The sequence below is a fragment of the Gymnoscopelus microlampas genome, assembly GCF_963454915.1.
Source record: "Gymnoscopelus microlampas genome assembly, chromosome: 2".
NCBI classification, from domain to species: Eukaryota; Metazoa; Chordata; class Actinopteri; order Myctophiformes; family Myctophidae; genus Gymnoscopelus; species Gymnoscopelus microlampas.
In genome coordinates this window covers 51,924,273-51,934,446 of record NC_139939.1, presented here as the reverse complement: position 1 = coordinate 51,934,446, position 10,174 = coordinate 51,924,273, and positions in this window count along the sequence as shown.

Here is a 10,174-nt window from a genome sequence, read left to right as displayed (position 1 = left end):
AAACATCAATCGAATAAATCACTGCATATAGAGCCAGAGTGTGTACTTTTTAAGTTTGAGGGCGACGTCCACGTTAGCTTCATTATGAACAGGGGAAGCTTGCTGCCTGGTTAGGCATCCAAGCCTGGTAGAGATCTGTACTCCGAGAAGCTTTCTATATTAGCTAATAGCTACTGATCTAGTTTATATGATCAGCACAGCCTAATCATGCACATCCCCTTTTGATCCTCTCCTGTCTATTGTAATGGAAATTCTATTTATATTCCTGTATAATTATTGATTTGCTATTGATTTATTATATATTCATTATTCATCTTATTTGAGTATTACTTTTATACTGTATGACTGGATTCTGAATTATTGCAATTATAACTACACATTGTTATCGTTATGTCTGAATGGGGTGCTCTATCAGGGAACATGCATGAGTGTTTACTGGGAACGGAGAACTGCTTAGCCAAAATACTGCATCAGGGTCATCTGATTACATTTGTATCCTTAGGGTTAACCTTTCATCTCCCTGGAACTCTGTATTTAGTTTTAACCAACACTGGGTTCGGTGTCAGTCTCCCGTTGCCTTCCGAGGCAACTGGACGCTGTCCGTTGAAATGTCTATTCTCATTTCACTAGCACAGACCACGCCTTCAAACCAGACATCGTTTAACGTTCTTTATTCAGAATAAGGAATTGGTTATGCTTATGCATAACTTATGCATGGATGGAGATGGATGAAGGTGGATGAGGGGGCGCAAATGAGTGCACCGGTTGGAGGGCCTAGCCCTGAGGAGGGATGTAGAGCGAAGCTTTGATGGGGGATGTAGAGCGAAACTCTGATGGGGAAGGAGCAGGGGTGCAATTCTCACTGGACGGCCTTGCACGCCGTACCGGAACCTATTTGACCAGGAGCACACGCAGGCACACGCATAGATTTAAAACTACTTTAAATTCGCACATCAACAAAGTTTTCAAAGGCTCACACCTAGCGAATTAACATATACTGTAAGCCTAGATGCATATAATTTGTCCATTGTGTGACTTGCAGTGTAGGTGTTAAGCGACGTGCGCGTCACGTCATTGAAATAGAGTGCAAGAACATACCAAATGAGCATTGCATGCCTGGGTAGGAGGGGAGGGAGGCATGCCACATAACCGTGCGGGCCCTAGGGGGGTGGAGACCCTGAGTATTTGGCCTGGGGTCTGAAGAGATAGGCATCCATCTTGGCAGTCAAATGTGGACACGCTATCACTCCGAGACCCCCATCTGGAACCCTGAGCAAGCAATTTTCCGACAGTGGTGACAAAAACTTCCCTTTAACGGGAAGAAACGTCAGGCAGAACCAGGCTGCAGCAGTCAGCCTCAACCGTGCCGGGGAAAAGAGAGAGAGAAGGAGACAGAGACGGTCGGAGAAGACTGGAAGAAAAGGGGAAGGAGGGAGGGATACGAAGTACAATGCACGAGTGGCAGGCGGACATGGCAGGTTTAAATACTCACACTTATTGGTAGAAGGGGTGGAGTTCAGGTGGAGAGCTATCAGTTACCAGGACATCGGTGCCACTGTGAGTGGCAGGGGTGGAGCTATGATCGGTTACCATGGCAGATATGTCGAGGGAGGAGTTGACTCGGTTACGATGGTGATCGGTCAAGCTTGTTACCTAGGGAGTGCACTAGGAATGGAAATAGCGCATGGGAGTAGAATGAGGAGCAAGGTTAATAACGATCTTATTGTTTGAAGGCGTAGTCTTCCTCCTGAACATACGTTATTGTACCAACTCCATTTAAATCCATTACTTTAATTTTTCATATGTTTTCATTATATTATTGTCATCTGTTGTATCAAATAAATCTACTATTAAATCTAAGACATTTAGTTTCAATTCTTCATTCTCTCACTGAGGAAATATTTTATACACATGTGTTATTGTGGCATTATGCTGACCCCTGCTGGGGCACTTATAAACACTTATAAAATATTGGTAATAGTTTCAACATCGTATTGTCCTATAGTGTATAATGATTGAAAAGGACACATTTTACAAATACATAACATTGATTGAATACTTTATTTAGAAGATTGCAGAGAAAAAGCACATGCTCATAAAAGCCGCAATGGTTTGTTTCAAATTATATCCCCCCCATGTACTCAATTCATAGAGACATTAAAAAACAGACAGATACTGTATACACTACTATGCAGAACATCATATGAACATTTTAACAGTAATAGAAACAAAAAGAACAAAAAATATATACAGTAAACAGTTCAAGGGCGGGGGGGGGGGGGGGGGGGGCCTAGGTTATGACTTTGACAGGGGCCAGTTTCGAATTGCAGCCGCCTGAAGGTATTTTTTTAGGGCATTTTGAAAATGAGTAGGGTCCTCCTCCTTTACTACTTTTGGAAGGGCATTCCACATTTTTGTTGCATAGCAGGAGAAGTGCCAAATCTGGGTTGGACATGATCAGTGGAGCTGCCTCTGGTGTTGTGATTGTGGACTTCATTTACGTTTTTGAAATGCTTTGACAGGTCATGGGTATCCCAATGTTGTGGTGCATCTTGTAGACCAGGCCCATTGCAAGTTGCTGTACTCTGTCCTCAACCCTGAGCCATCCGACCCTAGCAAAATGAGCAGGGGTTAGATGAGTTGTATGTTTAAGGCCAAGAAGTAGCCTTTTTAAGGCATTAGTGGTGTTGTGGTACCATGAGGAGCATGCATAGTTGAAATGACCTTGGATGAGGGCCCCTGTAAGAATCCTCAATGTATTCTTACTGACTAGAGAGGAAATCCTATAGAAAAAACGTGTTCTTTGGTTGACCTTTTTGATGAGTCTTTCTGCCATTTTATCACCGGAGAGGTTTGCCTCCAAGATGGAACCCAGGTAGGTAATTTCCTCCTTTCTTGTGATAACATCATCACCCGCTTTGATTGTGAAGCTCTCAGCCTTGCTAAGGTTAACACTAGACCCAAAGAGAATGGATTCAGTTTTACCCAGGTGTAATGATAGTTTGTTGTCAGTGAGCCAGATGCGGATCGTATCGAGTTCAGAGCTGAGAGTTTTTTCAACCTGCAGCCTGTCCCTGTCTGAGACCAGCAGAGCCGAGTCATCTGCGAACAGGAACAGGTTGACGTCGCAAGCTGATGACATATCGTTCACATATATTAGGAACAGTAGAGGCCCTAGTATGCCACAGCTCACTGGGAGGGGGGGGGGGGGGGGGGGGGGGGGCAGGGTTCCATTTACTTCCACCACCTGTTCCCTCCCCTCCATATAGGATATATGGATCTATGGCCAGACTAATATCCCAGGGCAATTGTTTTTTAGCTCTGGCAGCTCTGGCAGATTCGTCTGGTTTCCAGGCTGGATCTACAAATGCTCAAAACACATGGAAGATCGGCTATTTCCAGGAACGCTAGGGTTCAAGTGGTTAACAGTAACAACACATCAGTTTTCGCTCCTTGGACCCACCTCTGTATCTGTGTAGCTCTTAATAAAGTTTATTATCTTTAATAGCCTGTCATAAAATAACGTATGTCAGGTGAGATATTTGGTCAGCTTGATAACTTGAAATCATTGCAGTCTGTCAGGTGGATTTGAAAGACAAGCCCTCCAGCAGGGACACTGGGGGGCCTGCAAATATGGACACGATTAACCTGACTTGGATTTATCTCACAGTCTTCATGTGTATGAGTGGTGTTAGTGGAACTGCTATAGGTAAGTGGAGCTTGGAAGAGAATATCACTGCAGTCTATGGCACTAGGTTTAGAAATATGGGGAAAATAATGAGAACTATGTTTGGCAGCTTAATTTTGAATATCAAGAACATCTCTCCAGATTCTGGCAACAATGGCTAATCATTCTAAAACTAATTCTTTCACTATTTGATCATAAAAATGGCATTTCAGAAATCGGCGTGAGTTTTACAGTTGTTAAAGTAGGTGATACATACAGTAGACAAACTTAGCAACAACAATCAAAACCCATTAGTGTTTGACAGGTGGTTTGTGGTTTGTCCTACCAACAACAGATTTGATTGATTCCATGGTCTCCATTGTTTAACTTCACCTACTGTGTATACCATATTATTGTACTGTTCCTAACTTCTTACTACTGTTCTGTTTCAATCTCTGTCGCAGTATCTCTAAAGGTTATATTATATGGCCATAAATAATAAGCTCCAGGTCAATGTCCAACTGGCAAACACACCTGAGTTATCCATGCAGGCATGCTGTAGTAACACCAAAATCAAACACAATTAATGGTTTAAAATAAAGTTAGACATGTTTACTATTATCAACCCATATGAAGTCACAACCTATTTGGTTTTTCATTTGGTGGCATGACCTTTGACCTTGAGCATCCTTGAAAGGTCAAACTCACAAAGTGGATCAATACCATAAAAAGGCCAGCACTTGCCTGTTTTTTGCTGTTTAAACAGGTTTGTGCCTCGTTCCTCGTTCCTTTCTTTCTTTTCTTTTTTTCTCCTTTCTTTTACACATGTGACATACAGTAATAGTGCATTAAATTAAAACACAAATTAAAGTAATCCTGACCCTTGTGATTTTGAACAACTAATTGTAAACATTGTTAGTTGTTCAAAATCATGTATTCTCCAAAATCCCAAAAGTTGGTCCCATCCCAGTCGGCGATGACAGCATCGGGTTATTAAAATCGAGACGACATTCAACATTAATGCTATTTTCTTTCTTCTGTTGTTTTCAAGGCACTTCAAACATAACCTGTGTGGCTGGATCATCTGGAAGGGTGGGGACAGTGATGGAGGGATACACAGGTATAATAAATTATTGAAATCTTGAGAAAACACAGTAGATGCCAATTTAAATGGTTTCATTCTAGGAAGACTTGTCATGCTGAATACACCCACCTAAATCATCTGTTTATTTGCAAATAGAGAATTTAGGAAACATACATCTTCACAATCTTAATTCATATTTTATAATAGAACATTAACATTATATCACTTTTTCCATGATAATCCAGGAGCTGTCGAAGTGCTTAAAGGGATCCCAGAAGGTACCAGTGTGACACTCGTCCACCACTTGCACCCAGATCATATCAACTTCCTGGAACTGAATTTCACCCTTGGAGATACGAGTGCCATTGTTCAGACTAAGAAGCCGCTGGATGCCGACGTACTAAAAGAAGTGAGTTCTGATGGGTGACAATTCTACCTCAAATTAGACTTAGCAAAAAAAGAAAGAAGACGTTAAACTTGTGTACTTAAGTTAAACCTTTTCTCTTCTTGCAGTCTTTTGGATTTCTGTATTATACTGTTAAGTGTGAAAATGGGGTGAGTGAGACAGCAACACTTTACTGTATGACAATACATATTTCAGAATACATGTATACAATAAAGAAAAGAATACAATTACCCCTGTAGATTGACAACGATCGAGCCTTAGAACTCATTGACGAAAATGACAACAGTCCCATATTTGAACACAAGACGTATAACAAAGAGTTATCTGAGGTAAGTCACAGGAACCTATCCATAAACCAATTGCAGAATTCTGTGTGCATAAATTGCTTAAATTTCTAGTTTGCCTTAATTATATGCATAAATAATGCACTTGCATCCATGGTATGATATGTTATGATAAAAAAAAACTAAGTAATGAATTAAGAAACAGATCAAATAAGATGTATTTATAGTAGATAAATACATGTATTTGTTGTTTTAAACACAAGAGGATATTGTGGACGTGATTACTTTAATTAATATTTTTTTAAAGATAGCTTTGGGCTTTTCTGCTGTATAGTACATTGAAGATAGGATAGGAAACGGGGAGAGAGACGGGGAGTGACACGCAGCAAAGAATCAAACCCGATACTTGCTGTCAGGCTGCATTGAAGCCTATGTGACATGCGTTTTAATCACTACTAGGCCATCGGCGCCCCAATATGATTACTTTTATAATGAAGGGGATGTGGAAGATTTCTTGAAGATACTGTACGTGTTTTCAATTTCAAACAGAAGATGAGGTCAATAGAATAAATTCCTTATGTGTGAGTCATGCTGTGTTGAACCAGGTAATTGTTAAGAATCTGCTGTCAACCAAGTCTTCCTTTTCAGAAATTGTCTGTGGATTCTGAGGTTCTGAGAGTAATAGCCAAGGATGCAGACATCTCTTCAGAGTACCACACACTGACATATTCTATTGTGGTGAGTGGTGCAAACTACACTGGCAGAGATTATTGCTTTTAAAAAACATTTGCCATATAATGTTACCTATATTTAAACCTATATTGTGTACCTATATTTAACCCTACCCAAGAATAACTCTGTCACATAGGAAGTGCAAAGTCATCCCAAAATAATCTGTTGAACTGTTTCCTTTATCTTTCATTAGCCTCCAGGTACACCATACTTCATAGTGAATGATGCAGGATTTATTATTTTGAAGAAACGTTTGGACTACAATCTATTCAAAAACTACAACTTTATTGTGGAGGCCAAGGTAATAAAAACACCATCTCCCAATGAGCTCATTCTTTTAGTCCTGTAATTGATTTTTTTGTCCAATATAGAAGTTAAAACTGTGATTATGTTGACAACAGTTTAGTTCCTAAATTACATATTCATAATTTAAAAACGTACCACTTATTCTCACCAAATGAGTGAAATAGTGAACTAGTCTCCTACAAGTGCAATATCCCCTAACCTTTCTCCTATAACCTTTCTCCTATATGCTGCTTAGGACTCCTGTTGTGAAATATGTCTGTCTCTTCATTAACTGACTGTGATTTTATTTATTAATAGTGATTTTAGTATTGTTGTATTGTAGCATTCTTTTAGGAGTAGTTTTAGATTATAGTAAGCCAGTGGAACGAAATGTTGTTCAATTATGCATGTCATGTATTGTTGAATGACAATAAAGCTACACTATCTATCTATCTATCTATCTATCTATCTATCTATCTATCTATCTATCTATCTATCTATCTATCTATCTATCTATCTACAGGACAATGGGGGCCAGAGTGACAGCACGGTTGTGCTTTTTGATGTGATAGATGATTGGGATAACATGAACCCCTTTTTCAACCATAACCTGTATCATGCTTCCATTCATGAGAACCAGGTAAGATGTACAAACTTCACCATACATAATAACATTTCAAATCCTAGTTTGGTGTCAGTACAGAATGCAACTGGCAGGTAAAGGGCATTTCTTTGCTACAGATAACCTTCTGAGACATCAGCCAATGGTTAAATATGCTTTGTTAAACTGCAAACAAATACTTCTTTGCATGATTACTGTATTAAAACATTTCATGACAGTTGACTGGTTGCCATTAATATCAGGAACCATCCCATGGCTTTTATTTACTCTTAAAGGACCACTTCGCCCATTTTCAACCTGTCTTCATGTAATTGGTCCTCACAAGCACAATTTCTGTCTACTCACTCTCTGTCTCAGAGGAGGGCTGTGGACAGTTCAGAAACCTGCCTATCAGTGACATTATCAATTGTGATCCCCCAAGCTAATTGAAACTACAGCCTTTCTCCTTCTGGAAGGTTAGCATGCTGAAAAGCTATTATTCTTGCATTAATTTAAAAAAAAATAAGAGTTTGAAATTGCTTGACCATTTTTTTAATAAGCATTAGTGAGGAGCAAATATATCCTATCTTACAATTGGGAGTGGCGCGCATGGCTGTGCGTGTGCGTCTTTCATACGGGTCCTACCGAGCCGAGTGCAGCCGCCCAGAGCCGAGCAAAACAGCGGGCCTCTAGTGAAGATACGTTGAAAATGTATGTAATGTGGGTGAAGTGGTCCTTTAATTGCTGCTTAAATAAATGTGTTCTCATTCTTGACTTCTTACTCTTTGTTATCATCATCATCATCATCATCGTCATCATCATCCTTATCAGATAAGCCCATTTGACACCATTCTGCCAGAAGCCATAAAGGCCCAGGATGGAGATACTGGGATCAACATGACTATAGTTTACAGCATCAGTACCGGTAAACTATCCTGAAGCCTTGTTAGGCTCTGGTTGACAATTCGTTTTTCTTATGATTAAATCAAAGTCAAAATTATGATTCATGATTAATGAAAAATGTACCATGATATAAAATGTGAGAGTTTTATGATTTGTTTTCTTTTTCCTGTGATGTATGAGACATTTAAAATAAGTTCTATCACTACTCAGGCTATATATGCTACAGATCTAATTTGATTGTTTTTAGATAGTTAAATGGTATGTAACAATATAAGAAACAGACTCAATCTTCCATCAACCTTTAGTAAATTGAATATGAATGATCTTGTGATGAAGTGTATAATGAAGTGTCAAGCAGTGACTGCTCTGTAGTGAATGTCATTATGCTTTCTATGGATTGATTCTTCAGTTTCTCCAAGCAAGTATCAGAGTAACTTCAACATTGATGCCAGCAGTGGAGTCATTTCTGTAGTGACCGCCTTCGATAGAGAGGAAATGGACAGTAACATTATCACTGTCAGCATCAAGGTATCAACGTTACATCCTTAGATCAATTATCTAGTTAACTTAACTGTAAATTGTTCTCAATGCATGGATAAATAATATGGATGCCGCCTTTGTGTAGGTGTGTTTTAGCAATTTTGTACACCAGAAATCTACTGGGTAACCTCGCTATAGACTTGCTCCTAATACTTAGCCCCACTAGTGGTGGGGCTCTAAGGTTGGTGATGTCCATCTAACACTTTGGTCTTGTGTCACCCTCGAGACAAAATTTCAAATTAGTTTGTACACAGATCTCATAGGATTAACCCTGAGTTTGATGACCGAATGGCTTTTCCTCTATAGCAACACTCAACTTTTCCCCTTGGGTGTAGGGAGCAGCAGAGCCTCTGGCCCCTAGAGTCTAGGCCCTACAAACAGGTTAAATACCACGACGCCACGGCCCAGGCCTGGTTGATTTTTAAGTCCTCACTGTATTGCCTATTTTAATGTTTTATGCTTTTGCTTTTATTTTATTTTATTTTTTGTTTGCTTTATTGTTAAATTGGTTGTAACTGTAACTGTATTCTTGCTCTGTAAAGCACTTTGCACTGCATTTCATGTCATGAAAGGTGCTATACAAATAAAGTTTATTATTATTATTATTATTACAGGTTGCTATTGGGACTTTTACACTTTTAGTTTTGGGTATGACAGATACTGTAGTCCTATTGGAAACTGAACCCCTTGTTCAATCCATTGAGCCATACAGGTCCGCTATTCCATTACTACTGTTACTATTCCAGAGTCTAATATTTACCTTTCTTCCTCCTTTCTGTAAGGCGACCCAGACAGATGATGACCTGAAGACAGCTGCTGCTGCCGTCTCTGTCACTGTTGAGGACGTGAATGACAACGCTCCAGAGTTTGATCAAAGTAGTTACTCTGTTCCACTTTTGGAAAACTCTCCTGTTGAAGCTGTTGTTCTAAGAGTTGTACTCACTGACCAGGACCAGGTGGGTCTGTAGTGTTTATATTTGGCATGATTGTACAATAACAATGTGTTCAGCATTTACCTAGTGGCTGTCATTTGTTGGATGTATTCTGGATTTGACAACAGGTTGTATATAGATTCCAAAGCTTTGGTCCCAATCTGGGGAAATCCCAAAGATACCGAGAAGAGTGTGAGGACTCAGGAATAATATTAGAAATATAGTGATAACTTATACATTGTAACGATTATGGTGATAATATCACAGCATATTCATCATTGAGAACGTAATTATTTCATAAATCATATAAATACAACTTATGAAACAATTACAATATAACAGTACACATATGGGTATATCTGTACTGTTATATTGAACTACGTCACGGTTGTGTAACGTGAGTTCTTGACTGGTAAAATAAATGTCATTCAACAAAGAAATACACTCTATAACTGGTTAGACAAAAGACATCAAAAATCAGGGTTTTTAGGTTATAATAAAAGGTTTTATTCAGGCTTCATAATTACAAGGATTTATCAAGGTATGAGTCCTATGAAGGGAGACAGTTAGATCGAGCACCCCCGCATTAGAAGGGGCGCTGAGCTACCGTTGGTTGCTTTTATTAAATTATCAGTATGACTCACGGGCGCGAGTCACACGTGTTAATTTAACTACCCGAAAAGGGAGAGGTTTGTCACTGTAAGACTCTTCGCCATTTGCGAAGAGGTCTCAGCCACATG